Source organism: Hyperolius riggenbachi, chromosome 6 (genome assembly GCF_040937935.1).
Source record: "Hyperolius riggenbachi isolate aHypRig1 chromosome 6, aHypRig1.pri, whole genome shotgun sequence".
NCBI classification, from domain to species: domain Eukaryota; kingdom Metazoa; phylum Chordata; class Amphibia; order Anura; family Hyperoliidae; genus Hyperolius; species Hyperolius riggenbachi.
In genome coordinates this window covers 228308372-228326428 of record NC_090651.1, presented here as the reverse complement: position 1 = coordinate 228326428, position 18057 = coordinate 228308372, and positions in this window count along the sequence as shown.

Below are 18057 nucleotides of genomic sequence, written 5' to 3'. Positions count from 1 at the left end.
ATCTCAAAAAGCAATAAACTGATTGAAGTGAATGGAGTTGAACCTACACCCACCATTGCAAATTGGCCAAATTGCAATCATGGGTCCTGCAGCATTTTTGGAGTGATTGCTCTCCAATGCTAAAGATAGGAGCGCTGCAAAATTGCTTTGCAATCGCTGTACAAATGCTATTTTGCAGCAATTTTACTACCTTAACTGAAAACAAAATGGAACAAACAAATAGCAATCACTAATCGCAACTGCTTTTCAAATAGCTACCGCAAAAAATTCTAGAAACTGTTACGGAAATCAGGGGTGTTGCTAGGATCCTAAAACATCTGGGGCACCTTGGAGCACCAAGGAGAAAGGTAGAGTGTGAGGCGTGGAAAAAAAGTGGGCCTGGCCATGACATGGGTGCAAGAAAATGGGCTTGGCCATGACGGGGGTGTAGCCAACTGTAATGTAACAGAAAACACACACACACAGTTCCACTGCGATCAATTAAGTGAAATGCCACAACGACACGATGTTTCCACCAGGTGCTGCTCCAAAATACTCTGGGACCAAAGTATTAATACTGGTAGAAAACAGAAACACAAAAGAGAGTAGGAGCGCTCTCTGGTGCATTAACCTTTTTAATTATGCCTCTTTCGCAAGGTAAAAAATACCTTCGACATCGTCAGATGTCGAAGGCGTGGAACGCCGAAATGCGTCATGACAAATTAGGCGCAGGGCAGCTGCCGATACCATCCCGTGTTCCTGGCCCCGCTGGTGCTACCGGACTTCCGGATCCCCACGACTACTGGCCACAGAGTGGAGGCGATCAGGAGATACCATCCCTGGGCACGGTGATATACACCTTGTGTTATAAGCTTTATTGTTATACAGTGTGAGTGTTATTTTTTACCTTGCGAAAGAGGCATAATTAAAAAGGTTAATGCACCAGAGAGCGCTCCTCCTCTCTTTTGTAATGTAACAGAGTAACCCAAAAGGGGCTTAAGTTTTTTTCACAAAACACAGTTAGGCAAAGTGATCCTAAAGGCAATTAGACAATGGGGTGAGTGAGAGAACATTAAATCACTGGATGCTGACTGGGGTGTGTGCTGGCTGGGTAGGGCGGGTACGAACATCAAATCACTGGGTGATGGCTGGGGAGGAAGGAACACCAAATTGCATGCACTACATACATACATACACACTCAGCACACAAACACATTGCACATACAATGTATATACACACACACACACACACACACACACACACACACACACTACATACAATCAATGCATATACACACAAGCACTATACATACAACAAAAACACATACACTGTACTTACAAACTACACAAACACACTGTACATACCCACGCAGCACACAAACATCCTGTACATGCCATCTATATGAACAAAAGTGACAAGCACCCAACTGAGGACAGGCGTGTACTAAGCTGATATGGTCCAGTAGCCCTCAAGAACCCACAGAATTGCAGCAAAGAATCAGCAGCACCATGCAGGTGTAATGTATAGCTCTTTAATGCATACAAGAGAGGTAGCCCACAGTGTCAGGAATATACTGGGGTGCTTATGATGTAAGGATAATATTTTCATTTGCCTGTCTGACTGCTATGTACTGTACTTCAGATGCGTATGTATGGGTCATCATCTGGCTTTGGGGGGAAGCTGTACTTGTCTGTGTGACAGTGTGGAATACAATTACCCTCAGTTCCTGGGAGAGCAGGGAGCTAATTAGAAGCCCTATTGTCCCATTATACCAATCAGGACATAGTCAGGGAACTTCAAAGACCTACATTTGCATCTAAAGAGGACTTCAGTGAATAATGCTTGGGGTAATAAGACAATGGCAGAAGTGAAGTGTGTTGAAGTCCTTTTGATACCATTTGCTACCTGTGGAAATTGAATTATTGGTGGAGGTGCAACCTCCTTATTTTTGATCAGCTAGGAAGTACTGTCAACAATGGGGTTGTCACCTGTAACGTGGACTAGGGAAATCTTTTCATGTATGTGGGCTATTGTACATTTTTCGCAGGTGGATGTTAGATCTCTGGAGATCCAATTATGACTGAGGATGTAATTAAATCTAGCTTCCCCCCCCCCCCCCCCCGTCCACACAGGCTTACAGCCTCCAGGCGTATTTCATAGTATAAAACCGCAGCTAGGATAGCCACAACTTGTAGTTCTTGGAGGTAGCTCACACGGCTAGAACTAACCTGGTTCCTGACCAGAAGTGCGAACCCCCCGCAACAACACCAGATCGATACGCTGGTACGTTTATTTCCCGTTTATTTTGGTAAGCAAAATCGCTTTGTGTGTTATCTTTGTAACTTTTATCTTGTAACTACTTTTACTTTGTTTTTTGTAATCTTTTTGTATATATTAAGTTCTGCATTGTTCTATGTTTTTCTAGAATATTAAATTATTATTTAATAAGTTTGACTTCTGCCGTACTAAACTAACACTCATAGCCTAGAAGAGACTGAAGTGTAACCGTGTATAAGTTCATGCCTAATTGTACGCTTGAGCAACACTACCGTATGAAATTGTAATTGCATTGTGTGTGGGGGCGTTTGTCATACGTTGGCCTAAGCGCGCAGCTGACCCAACGTACGAACAACGCCAGTGCAAGTAGCGACAGCAGAGTGGCTAACAGTATCGTTCGGAACGACTGTTAGTGGGTCTTTGCTTCACGACAGTGTAAGATTGCAACTGTGTGTGTGTGTGGGTGCGTGGCGTTCCCGTGTTTGGCCTAAGCGCAAAGCTGACCCAAATACGAAAACGCAGATTGCGTATTGAGCACTCGATAGCTGAGTGAACGTGTCTAGCAACGCTAGTGGTGGCAGTGGGAAGTGTTTGAGGGGTTCCAGCCTTGTTTGTAGCTTAAATAAGGCTGTTCCCCGCTTAATCTGGTCAAACCCGCAGTCGGGAACCGTATACGCAGGCGTGCCGCGGGCCGGTTCCTGACACACAGCGACAGGCGCGGTTTCAGAATGCTCCTTTTTTCAAGCTGTATAGGCTCAAGCCTATGTGATGCTGCTGATTCTTTCATGCAATCTATACACACACAAACACACACACACACACAATACATACAATTTATGCATATACTGTATATACACACACTATACATACAATCTATGCAAACACATACACTGTACTTACAAACCACACACATACAAAGTATTCACACACACTGCATATACCCACAAAAACGTGCACTGTTTGTACATTACATAGAATATGCACACAGAAAACGATATGCACGGTTTATATACTCACACTCTATTGGAAACACATGTACTGCACAATTAGATGAAGGGGGGTCCACAGCCTGGAGCCCTGCACAGCAGATCAACTTATTTTCGAGGGATGGATGGGGAGGTGCAGAGACACCTCCCCTTCACACTCAGTCCTGGCTCTGGGCTCAGGAGGCGGACTTCACAGAAAGCCGCTTATGCTTCCCTTGAGAGTCTGCTTGCTGGCTGTTGCAGGCTCGCTCTAGCCTTCACTGTATGCATTCATAGTCAGCAGCCGCCCCCGCTAGCTAAATACACATAAGCTCAGACAGGGAGACTGAGCAATGCGGGGCAGCTGCGGACTTGCACAGCAGGCAAGCGGCTCTCAGGTATGGCTGGGAACAGGTGCAATCAACCTGTCACTCAGCCACCGCAACATCCAGATTTCTAAATCACATCCTGCTCCGTGCCCTGACAACCGGGACACCATGGGTGGAGATTCAGGGGAAGTGCCCCGAATCTCTTGCCCTATTGACGCGCCTGATGGAGATCACTGAACAAAACTCTGCACAAAGCACTTGTGTGATTGCAAGAGCAGCAGCAGAAGCGATCTGTGGGCCCCAGGCCTTACTAGCCTCTAACAATGATCTAACAATAATCTAACAATAATAATATTAATAATAATAATCACTTTATCTTAATTTTAGGCCATAACATGTTTGTATTAAAAGCTTAACACAAAATTCAGAAATTCAAATCCAGAAACAGCCCTGCTTTTGCTCATGCATGCCAACTTCAGATGCAAATGGCATATTTAGGGAAGCAGGAAACTTGGGCGCCTAATGGATAATCTGAGCCACTCCCCCATAAGCGCTAATACAAATATTGGCTATTGCGTGTCAAAAGCAGAAATTTGGGTGCCCAATAAATAGCGGGTTTTTGAAATTTATTTTTTTTGTATTTATGTTCTTTGCAGTGGTACGAGGGGGGTTTGAGGTTAGGCGTCAGAAAGAGGGGGGTTTAAGGTTAGGCGTCAGGAAGGGGGGTTTTAGGGTAAGGCATCAGGGGGGAGAGGGTTCTGTGTGAAAGTAGAGTTAGGTTTAGCTGTAGTAAAATATCAGTACCATTTATCAATGTTTTACCATCATCATTACTACTGTAAATATTTTTTAGGGGTTTTTTGGCACCCAATTCACGATGGTATTTATCGTTTAGACTTCTATCGGCTTCACCCTGCACCCATTTTTCCTCACACCTATTTATTGCACGTGTATGTATGACCAGGGTGTGTGCAAAAGGAACTACAGTAAATGTGTTGGGGTCATGGCAAGAATGCTTTGGGCAAGGGTGTACAAATGAATTTAAAATTCAAGGCAGGCTGTCCTGTCCAGAAACCAGCAACAAAAATTGTGGTAACAAGCTTCATTGACCACAACTGGAGAACAACGTAAACGTTATCACCTTGAACAGACTATGACCCTTGATGCTTAAGTAGATTGCAGATGTGAGCTACTAAATACTAATAATCACCTTGCAGTTGCCAACACTCAAGGATTACTGGCAAATACTATTGCCAGTTTCCTTCATGCTATGACCGATCATTAGGGAGCATTACTCAGGCAAAAGCCTAAGTGATGCTCTCTTGTCCACCTGCGCTGCTCTTTTGGGGTTGCATGTGGAGTGGCAGAGCCCCTGCTTCTCATGTGTCCTATTGTTTTGTGGTTTAAATCTTATTTTTTTCAGCTCCTAGTAACAGCTAGTGTAGGGAGAGGGGCTTGGAGATGGATACCTGCACACAGGGCAGGATTTTCCATAAGGCACTGTAGGCACGTGCCTACAGGCACCTGATGGTGGATAGGTGGCTCACTCCCCTCCCCAAGTGCCTCCCTCCCTCCTTCTCTATGCAGAGTCCTCATGAGAGTGTAAATGAGAGGTTACTCACCCTGCTCTCGCATTCCACTGACCAGATCTCCCTGCAGTCAGGAGCACCTCTAGCTACCTAATACTGAGCGTACTTAAAGAGACTCCGTAACAAAAATTGCATCCTGTTTTTTATCATCCTACAAGTTCCAAAAGCTATTCTAATGTGTTCTGGCTTACTGCAGCACGTTCTACTATCACCATCTCTGTAATAAATCAACTTATCTCTCTCTTGTCAGACTTGTCAGCCTGTGTCTGGAAGTCTGCCAAGTTCTTCAGTGTTGTGGTTCTGTGATGCATCTCCCCCTCCAGGACCCTCTCTGCACACTGCCTGTGTATTATTTAGATTAGGACAGCTTCTCTCTTCTCTCTTATCTTTTACAAGCTGGATAAATCCTCCTCTGAGCTGGCTGGGCTTTCACATACTGAGGAGTTACATACAGGCAGAGCTGTCTGCACTCTGCAGGAAGAAACAGCCTGACACTTCAGTGGAAGATAGCTGCAGGGGGAAAGAAACGCACAAATGATCTCTTGAGATTCAAAAGGAAGGGTGTATACAGCCTGCTTGTGTATGGATGTATTTTCTATGTGTGGACATGCTGTACATCAACCTACTTCCTGTTTTGGTGGCCATTTTGTTTGTTTATAAACAAACTTTTAAAAACTGTTTTTAACCACTTTTAATGCGGCGAGGAGCGGCGAAATTGTGACAGAGGGTAATAGGAGATGTCCCCTAACACACTGGTAGGTTTACTTTTGTGCGATTTTAACAATACAGATTCTCTTTAAGTTATGACTACCTAATGATAAGGGACACCTCTAGCTACTATGATGGGTAAGGGAGTGGTGACAGCTGGGACAGCCAGCACACAGTTTGGGGTTTGAGGGTTCATGATGGGCGAAGTCTAAGGTGCCAGGACATCTGTGCCTATTGGCTCCCTTGAGGTAAATCCAGGCCTGCCTGCACTTGCTGCTCTCTCTCCTGTCCATGGCCATCCGTTTCAGCTCTTGCTGGATTTGGTACTGCAGACACAGGTGCATGTATTTGCATCTTTTTATTGGCTGTAGACTAATTTAACTGGCAAATTGCTGTCTTGGAGAGAGCATTCGCTTCTTGTGTTTTGTAATTTAAGAACTTTCCAGTGCTTATCGCTGGTGTGTTAGAATCAGAATCAGAAACAATTTTATTTCGCCAAGCAGGACTGGGTCAGGCCCGGAATTGGGTTGGGCACAATGGAGCGGTACATAGAAAGAAAGGCAGGAAAAACAGAATGACGGTAATATCTCATACTCAAATATAGGCATACACGAATATACAATCAGCAATTAGATATGCACACTGCTGAAGATTGCCGCTCCTATGCAGGAGGTAGGGCGCCGATAGGGGGTGGTAGAATGCTAAGGGAGTTCAGGAGGCTAACGGCCATCGGGAAGAAAGAATTCTTGTGTCTGTTGGTCTTGGTGGGGATGGCCCGAAGTCTCCGACCAAGTGGAAGTGGGGTGAAAAAACAGTGGCCTGGGTGAGAGAGGTCACTTGCAATCCTCAGTGCCCTGGTTCGCAGTCTTGTGTTATACAGATGGTCCAGTGGGGGCAGAGGTCTCCCAATGATCCTCTCCGCCGACCTAATGATCCTCTGTAATTTGTGCCTGTCACTGGCGGTGGCTCCCACATACCACACCAAGATGGCGGAGCAGAGGATCGATTCAATGGTGGCAGTGTAAAAGCATGTTAGAATCTCCTGAGCCATGCCGAAATTCCGCAGTTGGCGGAGGAAGAAGAGTCTCGGCTGGGCTTTCCGTTGGGTTGACACGATATTGACTCTCCAACTGAGATCGCTGGAGATGGTGGTGCCCAGCAGGCGAGTGCAGGGCACTCTGGCCACCTCAGTGCCATCGATGTAGATGGGAGGTGGGGTAGGTGCCGACTTCCTAAAGTCAATTATAAGTTCAACGGTTTTGGCCGTGTTGAGCACCAGGCTGTTCTCTTTACACCAGTGGGATAGACTTTCCACCTGCTGCTGGTAATCACGGATGTTGTCCTTGGTGACGAGGCCAACAATGGTGGTGTCATCCGCAAATTTTATGACTTTGACAGAGTCTGCCGTGGATCTGCAATCATTTGTGTAAAGGGAGAAGAGCAGTGGGGACAGGACGCAGCCCTGGGGTGCCCCTGTGTTTGTTATCGCTACTCGTGAGTAGATGTCCCCCAGCCTGACAACTTGGGATCTGTTAGAAAGAAAGTCAGTGATCCAAAGCCACAGGGTGGAGTGGACTCCCAGTGTGGCCAGGACATTCTGGAGGGTGCGTGGGCATATAGGGCCTGATTCACAAAGCGGTGCAAACTTTTTTGCTGACTTTTGCGCGCGCAAAGTGCCGCGATTTGCGCGATCGCAGCACTTTGCGCATGCAAAAGTCCGCAAAAAAGTTTGCACCGCTTTGTGAATCAGGCCCATAGTGTTAAATGCCGAGCTGAAGTCTAGTAGCAGTACTCTGGCATAAGCATCCCTCCTGTCTAGATGGTTGTAGATGTATTCCAGACAGATGTTTAGAGCATCATCAGTGGACCTATTTGCCCTGTAGGCGAACTGGAGTGGGTCTAGTAGGGGCAAGGTGGATAGCTTGAGGGTGGATAAGACCACTCTCTCTAGGGACTTCATGATAACGGACGTCAGGGCTACAGGCCTGTAGTTGTTGAGGTCGGAGATGCCTTGTTTCTTAGGAACAGGAATGATGGTGGACCTCTTGAAGCACGCAGGGACTCTGCCCTCTGTCAGTGACCTGCTGAAGATGGCAGAGAGGATGGGGGCAAGTTGCTCCGAACAGGTTTTGAGGCAGGCTGGGGACACGCCGTCGGGTCCCAAGGCTTTCCTGGCATTTAGCGTGGACAGGAGGTGCCGAACGTCTGCCTCCCTCACTTCCAGAGAGAGAGTCCTCACTTGGGTCACTGTGCGCGAGGGCTGGGGGGGGGTGGGAGGAGGTGGTGGGTGCCCCTCAGACTCGGGGTGCATTTCAAACCTGCAGTAGAATTTGCTTAGTTCTTCAGCTAATTCAGGGCTGGGTGTAGCATGTTGCAGGGGAGGCTTGTAGTTGGTAGCAGTCTTAAGCCCTTGCCATACAGCTCGTGAGTTGTTTGAGCGCAGGTTCTGCTTCATCCTCTCCGCAAACTCCTCTTTTGCAGCTCTCAGCTCTCACTTCAGAGCGTTCCTCGCCTTCCTGAATTCCTCCGGGTTTCCTGCCTTGTGAGCCGCCTCCTTACATTTCCGCAGTAGCTGTAGCTTGTTGGAGAACCACGGTTTGTTATTCGGGTAGACCTTAAAGGATTTGGTTGGGACGCAGAAGGCCTCACAGAAGTTGATGTAAGAGGTGATGTTGTCCGCCCACTCGTCCAGGTCAGGAGCTGCCAGGGATTCCCAATCCGTGCAATCAAAGCAGGCTTGAAGGTGAAGCTTGGCCTCGCTGGACCATACCTTGGCGGACTTCACGACCGGTTTGGCAGATTCCAGGAGCCTTCTGTAGGTGGGGATGAGATGAACAAGGCAGTGGTCGGAGGAGCCAAGTGCCCCCCCAGGGATAGCCTTATAGGCATTCTTCAGTGGCGTGTAACAATGATCGAGGGTGTTCAGGCCTCTGGTAGGGCAGGCAACTGGTGGTAGCGTGGCAGCTCTTGTCGAAGGTTTGCCCTATTGAAGTCCCCCATGACTATGAACAGTAAGTCTGGGAGGGATATTTCCCACTGCGAGATGGGTGTCGCTGAGGGTACTCAGGGCAGATTTGGCGTCGGCATCAGGGGGAATATACACTCCGACAAGGACATAGGAGGAGAACTCTCTTGGTGAGTATGCTGGCCTGCAGTTCACGAGTAGAAGTTCTAGGTCTGGGGAGCACATCCTGTCAAGAACTGGTGGGGTGGGGCACCATGAGGAGCTGACGTAGAAGCAGATGCCACCACCTCTTTTCTTCCCAGAGAGAGAAGGGTCGCGGTCCCCCCGTATGAGGCTGAAGCCAGGGAGATGTAGGGCGTTCTCCGTGAAGCACAGTACTGGGGTGTTCCTCCCGAGCTCCCACCTGCCGCAGAGGAGATGTAGTTCATCTCGTTTGTTAGGGAGAGAGCGGACATTTGCCAGGAGCACCGAGGGGATGGCTGACCTCAAGCCCCTCTTCTTGAGTCTCATGCGGGCCCCAGCTCGACAGCCCCTACGCCGCCAGCCTGCACCGGGCCAGGGAGCGGAGTCCAGGACTTTCTATATGTAGTTCTGGACCCGGTTTGGCAGGAGATTGGTCTCAGGGAGTGGTGGGCCGCGATGTTCTCACCGCAGAAGTTGCTCCCTGGAGTACGTGGTGCGTGTGGTGGTGTGGGGGCGGGGGCGTGGCCGATGACGGGAGTTGGGTGCCCATGGGGGGGTAGAGGAGCCTGGCATTGCCAAGGGTTGCCCTCCACAGAGACAGTCCAGGACCATACAGTGCAATTAAAAGCAGTCTTGTGCAGTTAAAGACAGTTCATCACGTGCACCGTGCAGTACGGCCTGTCACATGAGCGGTTCAAAACAGTCCCTCACAGGAGCGGTGCAACACAGTCCTTCATATGAGCAGTGCAATACGGTTCACCACACGAGTGGTGCAATACAGTCCATCCCATGAGCAGTGCTGTACAGCAGTGCAATACAGACTATCACATGGGCAGTGCAATACAGTCCATCCTATGGGCAGTGCAATACGGTACCCCCCATGAGCAGTGCAAAACAGTCCATCTTATGAGCAGTGCATCTTATGAGCAGTGCAATACAGTACCCCCCATAAGCAGTGCAATACAGTGCATCTTATGAGCAGTGCAATACAGATCATCACGTGAGCGGTGCAATACAGACCATCACATGAGCGGTGCAATACAGCCAGCAAGAGAGCAGATCATGTAGCAGTCAGCAGAAGTCTATAGTAAGCATAAAGAGCAGTGGTAGCAGCAGATGCAGTTCAGTGTGTGTGAGCAGACACACGCACAGCAGCAGATCTTACCAGCCAGTGTTGAACCCCAGGGTGAGCTCCGTGCTGGCAGGATCCTTGTTACAGGAGAGCAGGGTGAGCTCAGCGGTGGGCAGGATGGTGGAGGTGGCTGGTGGGGTCAGTGATGTTTGTCCGCCTCACCACGTGGGGGGGGGGGGGACCGGCAGGGCAGAGATGGATGCGTCCTGATACACCGGCAAGGCCCTCCAGCAGCAGATCACCTCCAGCATCTGGCAGGCCCTCCAACAGAAGATCTCCTATAGCTGCTTGTGCTGTGTCCGCGGGCAGCAGCTGCCTTGGATGGGGGCCTCAGTGGGCTGGATGCAGCCGGTGCCTGCCTCCGACCGCGGGTCTCAGGGTGCCAGCCCGCAGCCAGCCACGGGAATTGAAGGTCAGCTGTGGCAGTGGACGGCTGGGCCCGCCTCCTCTGATATGCGGAGGAAGAGAGCAGAGTGGCCGGGGGCTTCTCCACGCCGGTGGCTCTCTTGGTGCGCGGCAGCGGGGTAGCGCTCGAGGCCCTCTCCACGTGGGTGGCGTGATGCGTCCTCCGATGCTCCTGCGGCAGGCAGCCTGTTCGTGCGGGGCGCAGAGCACACTGTGCCGGGCCCTGTGTGCACTTATGTGCATCGTTCTGCCTGCATGCGCAGGGGAAAATAGGAAAAAGTAGAGAAAAGGAGGAAAGAGGAGCGGAGCACCGTGCCATGGCAGCCGGCCAGCGCCATCTTGATCTAGACAATTGGATATGGCCCTAACTCATCAAGTGAACAGTAAATGCTTTAACCACTTCATTAAACGAGTTGTTTTCACCTTAAGGACGGAAGACATTTTCACATTAATTTTCCAATCATTTTATTATGACTTATTACACCTAAATGATCTAGATCTTGTTTTTTTTTTTGCCACAAATTAGACTTTTGGGGGGTTGATACTTGCACCCACCTCAATAATCACTGGATGCATATATACATCCAGATTGGATTTACCATGACTCAAATTTGACAGAAATATCCATCAAGTTTGAGTTAAGTGGTTAAAAAATAAAAATAAACATGCCCCAATTAGCTTTTGTAATAGGCTTCCAAAATACCAAATACCTTACGTTCCATTTAATATATGTTGCCTTTTTCTGTGGTGCAGTGGTAAACATCGGACACATCCAGTGCTCAAAGGAGAAAGCTTGGCTTTGCCCTGGAAGCCACAAGCTTCTCCTCCCATCCCAGCCCAGCTAGTTACATAGGTTCCCACCCACCTTTAGAAAAGAGGATAGTAAAGTGAGCAAGGAGTTTCCTACCGCAGTACAAAAATAGGTAATAAAAGTAAGGCATCTTATAAACCTAATACTATAGCTACATGGGGGCATGTTTAACTTTGATTTTTAAAACCACTTCAGGTTTATTGTTTAAAAGGAAATACGAGGTGAAAATAGAATTAGGAGAATCAGAATCAGAATCAGAATTTATTTCGCCAAGCATGAGGGGACATGCCCGGAATTGTTTTTGGCACAATACAATACAATACAGTACAGTGGCTCCGGAAGAGTGCATAGAAAGAGAAGGAAGGAAAGAGAGAGAGAGTGCATGGAAGGCAAAATCAGATTAACACAACAAATCACAGTCCCAGTGTGTCCCTCCAATGTCCATAGTCAGTTAGTCTTGTGGGCTGGTTGGCTGTGCAGCCGTAGTGCTGCCGGCCTCGCCGCTCGTTGACGCTCGCTTTGATGGTAGAACGTGAAGGGAGTTTAGAAGATTGACTGCCGAGGGGAAGAACGAGTTCCTATGTCTCGTGGTTTTAGTGGAGATGGCTCGTAGTCTCCGTCCCAAGGGCAGAATGCTGAAGTAGCGGTGGCCAGGGTGTGAGGAGTCATTTGCAATCTTCAGTGCCCTGGTTTTTAGTCTTTTGCTGTGTAGTAGGGCAAGTGAGGGGAGGGGGCACCCAATGATCCTCTCTGCTGACCTGATGACCCTCTGTAGTTTGTCCCTATCATTGACAGTGGCGCCAGCATACCACACCAAGATGGAAGAGCAGAGGATCGACTCAATGGTGGCGGAGTAAAAGTTGGTTAGAATTTCTTGAGTCATGCCGAACTTTCTCAGCTGGCGGAGGAAGAAGAGTCTCTGCTGAGCTTTACGTTGGGTGGCAGTGATGTTGGGCTTCCAGCTGAGGCCACTGGAGATGGTAGTACCTAGAAGCCGGGCGCAGGGCACTCTGGTTACCTCCTTGCCGTCAATGTAAATTGGGGGTGGGGTGGGAGCTGCCTTCCTGAAGTCGATTATTAACTCCACGGTCTTTGCGGTGTTCAGCACCAGCCTGTTCTCCTTGCTCCAATTGCAGATTCTCTCCACCTGCTGACGGTACTCCTGGACATCATCCTTGGTGACAAGGCCAATGATGGTGGTATCATCAGCAAACTTGATAACCTTGACAGAGTCTGCCTCGGACCTGCAGTTGTTCGTGTAGAGGGAGAACAGCAGTGGTGACAGTACGCAGCCTTGAGGAGCTCCTGTGTTCGTGGTCGCAGCTTGAGAGTGGATATCGCCCAGTCTGACGACTTGGGACCTGTTGGTAAGAAAGTCTGTGATCCAGAGTCGTAGATTCGGATGGACTCCAAGTGCAGCTAGGACCTGTTGGAGAATACGTGGACAGATGGTGTTAAAGGCCGAGCTGAAGTCCAGAAGTAGTATTCTAGCGTAAGTGTCTGGATTATCAAGGTGGTCATTGATGAGCTCTAGGCAGATATTGATCGCGTCATCAGTGGACCTGTTTGTTCTGTATGCAAACTGAAAGGGGTCTAGGAGTGGCGACGTGGAGAGCTTGAGGTGGGCCAGGACTGCGCGCTCCATGGTTTTCATGACAACGGATGTCAGGGCCACGGGCCTAAAGTTGTTCAGTTCGGTGACCCCCTGTTTCTTAGGCACAGGTATGATGGTAGACTTCTTGAAGCACGCCGGGACCTTGCCTTCCCCTAAGGACTTGGTGAAGATAGCAAAGAGGATAGGAGCAAGCTGCCTACAGCAGGTTTTCAGGCAAGCTGGAGATACTCCGTCGGGGCTGGGGGCTTTCCTGGCGTTTAGGGTTGATAGGAGGCGCAGGACATCGGCTTCACTCATCACCGTGGAAGAGGGCAGTCTCAGGGTGGTGTCAGCAGGGGATGGAGGTGGGATAGCTGGTACCTGGTTCTCCTCCGGTTCTTCCTGTTTCTCGAACCTGCAGTAGAATCTGCTGAGTTCTTCTGCTAGTATCGGGCTGGGTGTTGCATGCTGGGTTTGGGGCTTGTAGTTTGTGGCGGCCTTTAGCCCCTTCCATACTGCGCGAGAGTCATTTGAGTGCAGGTTGAGTTTGATTTTCTCAGCATACTCCTTCTTGGCTGCTCCGAGCTCCCGCTTAAGGTCGTTTCTTGCCTTCCTATAGTCCTCCTGGTTGCCGGACTTGTGTGCAGCCTCCTTCTGCCTCCGCAGTTGCCGTAGCTTGTTGGTGAACCACGGCTTGTTATTCGGGTACACCTTGAAGGATTTCGTTGGTACACACAAGTCCTCGCAGAAACTAATGTATGAGGCAATGTTATCTGCCCATTCATCCAGGTCTGCCGCTTCCAGGGACTTCCAGTCGGTGCATTCGAAGCAGGCCTGAAGTTTCAGTTTGGCCTCAATTGACCACACCTTAGTAGACTTAATGATCGGTTTAGCTGATTCTAGGCGCCTCCTGTAGGTAGGGATAAGGTGGATGAGGCAGTGATCAGAGGAACCCAGGGCTGCCCATGGGGTCGCTTTGTATCCATCCTTTAGTGCCGTGTAGCAGTGGTCTAGGATGTTCGGGCCCCTGGTGGGGCAAGCTACATGCTGGTGATAGCGTGGCATCTCCTGCCGCAGGTTGGCTCTGTTGAAATCACCCACCACGATGAACAGGGAGTCCGGCAGGGACGTCTCCCACTGCGAGATGGTCTCGCTTAGGGTCAGTAGGGCTGATTTGACGTCGGCATCGGGGGGGATGTACACTCCAGCAAAGACATAAGAGGAAAACTCCCGTGGTGAGTAAGGCGGTCTGCAGTTAATTAGTAGTAGTTCCAGGTCTGGAGAGCACTTCCTGTCGATTTAGGAGATAAACTATTATATCTATCCTCTTATTGAAAATGACTTTTTTTAGATATCCCACAGTTTTATTTTATTTTTAAATCTACTTTTTAAGTGTTTACTGTTTCATTGTCTTTTGCATACCTCAATGTATGTGTTGACCCTTTTTATCTCTTTCCTGCTCTCAGGAGACATTTTCTGCCAGGAAAGTTTTTTTATGGCTGTAATTCCTTATCAGATGGTTACGCTGTAGTCAGATTCAGTCCTGACCCAGACAGAAATTGTACTTGCATACCTGATTTTTAACTCTTTTGGGAAGAGAAAGAAAAAAAGAACAATGCATAGTTATTTGTGTGCCTGGCACTGTACATACACGTGTTTCTTATGTCACATGTCACCTCGTGTTTCCTTTAAGGAGCCATAGCTATGTGGCTGCTGAGATCTGTGTATCCTTGTGCCCTGGTAAGCGAGATGCATTTTTCTGCTAACAGAATACATTCATGCTTCTCCACCAGTGCGAATGAGGTCTCAGTGCTTGCAGATCTGAATATGATTATTGTTCAACAATAAACGCAATCTGCACATACTCAACCTTGTAGTGAAGCCTGCAAACTGTAACACAGGAATGACGGCACAGCAAACTGGATAACTGAACCAAAATTACATACAAGTGCCATCACTCAACAGGCTGTAATACGAAACACTTTATTAGTAGAAAAAACACTGGCAAGAGGGCAACCTAAAATCAATTAAAATCACTGGAGCGCTCCAATATCAGACATGCCGCAAGCACACCTCTCAATCCACCATCCATACAGGGGTACCGGTACCTCACCTAGATAACTACCCTGCAGGAGATGTGGGAAACAGAAATGGGAATGTAGGCAGTCTGTAGTGTGTCACCCGCTGATCCAGATATATCGAAAGATAAAGGTGGAGCGCTCCACAGCATCCACACTGTGATGCACTTCCTGTAAGGCCCAAATTTGGATCCCAACAAAGAAACAAAGATGTTAAAGTACAACACTAGTCTGGTAAATATCACATTAAAAATTGGATCATCATTAGATCAACAAAAAAATAAATAAAGCATAACACTAGAGCAGTCCGGTCGTAATAGGCAATAGATGAATAGTTCTCCAACCCACTGATTTCCAGCTGGATACAAAATCCACTTGGATTACATCCAGGAAAAAAGCTCCACAGCACAAATATAGTTTTGTGCTGTGGAGCTTCTTTCCTGGATGTAATCCAAGTGGATTTTGTATCCAGCTGGAAATCAGTGGGTTGGAGAACTATTCATCTATTGCCTATTACGACCGGACTGCTCTAGTGTTATGCTTTATTTTTTTGTTGATCTAATGATGATCCAATTTTTAATGTGATATTTACCAGACTAGTGTTGTACTTTAACATCTTTGTTTCTTTGTTGGGATCCAAATTTGGGCCTTACAGGAAGTGCATCACAGTGTGGATGCTGTGGAGCGCTCCACCTTTATCTTTCCATTGTTTAGGGTGGTTGACACCCCCCCAGGTGTAGCGATCCAGCATTTTACACAGAATTAATCACCGTGCTGGTGGTGAGGTTTTGCAATAATTTACACTACAGGTGTAGGAGCTGGGTGAGACAATCTAGAGAAGCGCACAGGCCACCTATATAAAAGATCCAGATATATCGCAAGGATCTCCAAGTGTCAGCAATAAGTGGGTGGAAACTCTTCGCCCGCTGTGCGGGACTCACCAATCTTCGTCCAATTGCGGACCCCGGATACCTGCTGTGCGCACAGCCGAGACTTGCAAATCTTCACCAGTCCTCAACCCGAAGGGGAGGTCACTGGTCACGGAAGCCAAGGCAGGCCAGCAACACGATAAGGGATCCCTGCTAGTAGACACGCCGGGACGCTCCAGAACAGCTGCGGGGTATTGCCCCGCCCACCTACGCGTTGCATCCGCCTTCTGCGGACTTCAACTGGGTGTGGCTGATCAGAGATAGAAAGCACTCCCCCTTAAAGCCGTGTAACAAACTGGTGCAACTCCCATACACAGCACGTCACTTCCTCTTCCGCCTGGAAAGTCCAACATGATGTTTCCTGCTCTGTATGCAAAACACAGTGCAGTGCAAGTCCCAGCCAGTACACTCTAACCTTCCATTCAAACAGAGACTGGATGGGGGGCAAAGCTTCCATCTTGGACAAATAAGTGGAAAGGGAGGCATCATATAGAGCAAGTAGGAATAGGGATATGGATATATAACGATATGAGTAAATACATAAATAAATAAAGTTCCACAGAATGCCTCTCCTGGTTCTCATTCACAGAAAAGGTGCAAAGTCCAATTCATTATTTAGTCCAGCAGGTTCCAATGCATTAAGCATATAAATCCAACGGCTTTCTTTTTGTAAAAGGATTTTTTCTCTGTCACCTCCCCTCCCTTTTCTGGGCAGTTTGTAAATGCCCCTAAATTTGAGACCAGTTGGGTCGCAGCTGTGTTCTATTCCAAAGTGCTCCGCCACCGCACTCCTGAATTCCCCATTCTCCTGCCTCCCACATCTAATGTCACTTAAATGTTGTCCAATGCGCTTTTTTAGCATTTTCGTGGTCATACCCACATAGATCTTTCTACATGGGCAGGTAAGTTGATAAATAACCCATTCAGACCTACAGTTAATAAAGCTCCTAATTTCCCATTCTTTATCTCCTGCTGAATTTTAGAAGGTCTTCGTTACATCCACATGCACACATACAGAGCATCCTCCGCATCTAAACATCCCGTTAGGGACACGGCCCCTCAACCAAGTGTCAGGGGTGTTCGCCATCACTTGGGAGCGTACCAAGTTATCTCGCAAATTTGGTGCCCTACGAGCCACCATTAACGGTCTATCTCCCACTATCCTAGACACATCAGGATCGGTTAACAAAACCCCCCAATGTTTACTCAAAATGTCCCGAATTTTTTGCCATTGGGCATTAAAGGGGCTAATAAACCGGGTAACTGTGGAGGGTTCCCCCTTATCTCTGATTTTGTCCCCAAGGAGATTCTGCCATGGTGTATGTAACGCCCTATCTATACTGGAACACAACGTTTCATGTCTGTAACCTCTATCGCGGAAACGATCATATAGCGTTTTGGCCTCCAATCCGAAATCAACGTCCCGCGAACAATTTCGGCGGATCCGCAAAAACTGACCCGTGGGGATACCGTTTTTCAGATTGCGGATGATGGCTGGCAGCGTGGAGGAGGGTGTTCCCTGCCGTTGGCTTACGGAAGGTCCTGGTTATCAGGCTTTCTCCTTCCATCCAGATCCAAAGGTCCAAAAAGGAAATACCAGAGGAACTATATGTGTAGGTGAGGTTAATATTCCTCTCGTTGTTATTGAGCGAATCAATGAACATTTCCAACCTCTCCTCACCTCCACTCCACACCACCAGCACATCATCCATGTATCTGAGCCAAACTCGAAAGTACCGCCCAAACATCTCCGAACCGTAGACGTCCTGGTGCTCCCACAAGCCTAGATGTAAACAGGCATAGGCAGGCGCGCATGCCGCGCCCATCGACGTGCCGCGCACCTGCCTATAGTGGGAGCTGTCGAAGAGGAAACAATTGTGCTCCAATATGAACCTCATGGCTCGACAGATGAAATCATTATGGGAAATTAGGTCGGGATGGGCATCATGAAGAAAAAATTCCAACGCCGCCAGGCCTGTCTCGTGGGGAATCGACGTGTAGAGACTCTCCACGTCTATCCCCACGAGAATGTCACCTGACTCAATCCTGACTCCCTCCAAGTTCCTCAAAACATCCCGGGTGTCCAGGACGAAAGATGGCTGGGAGGACACT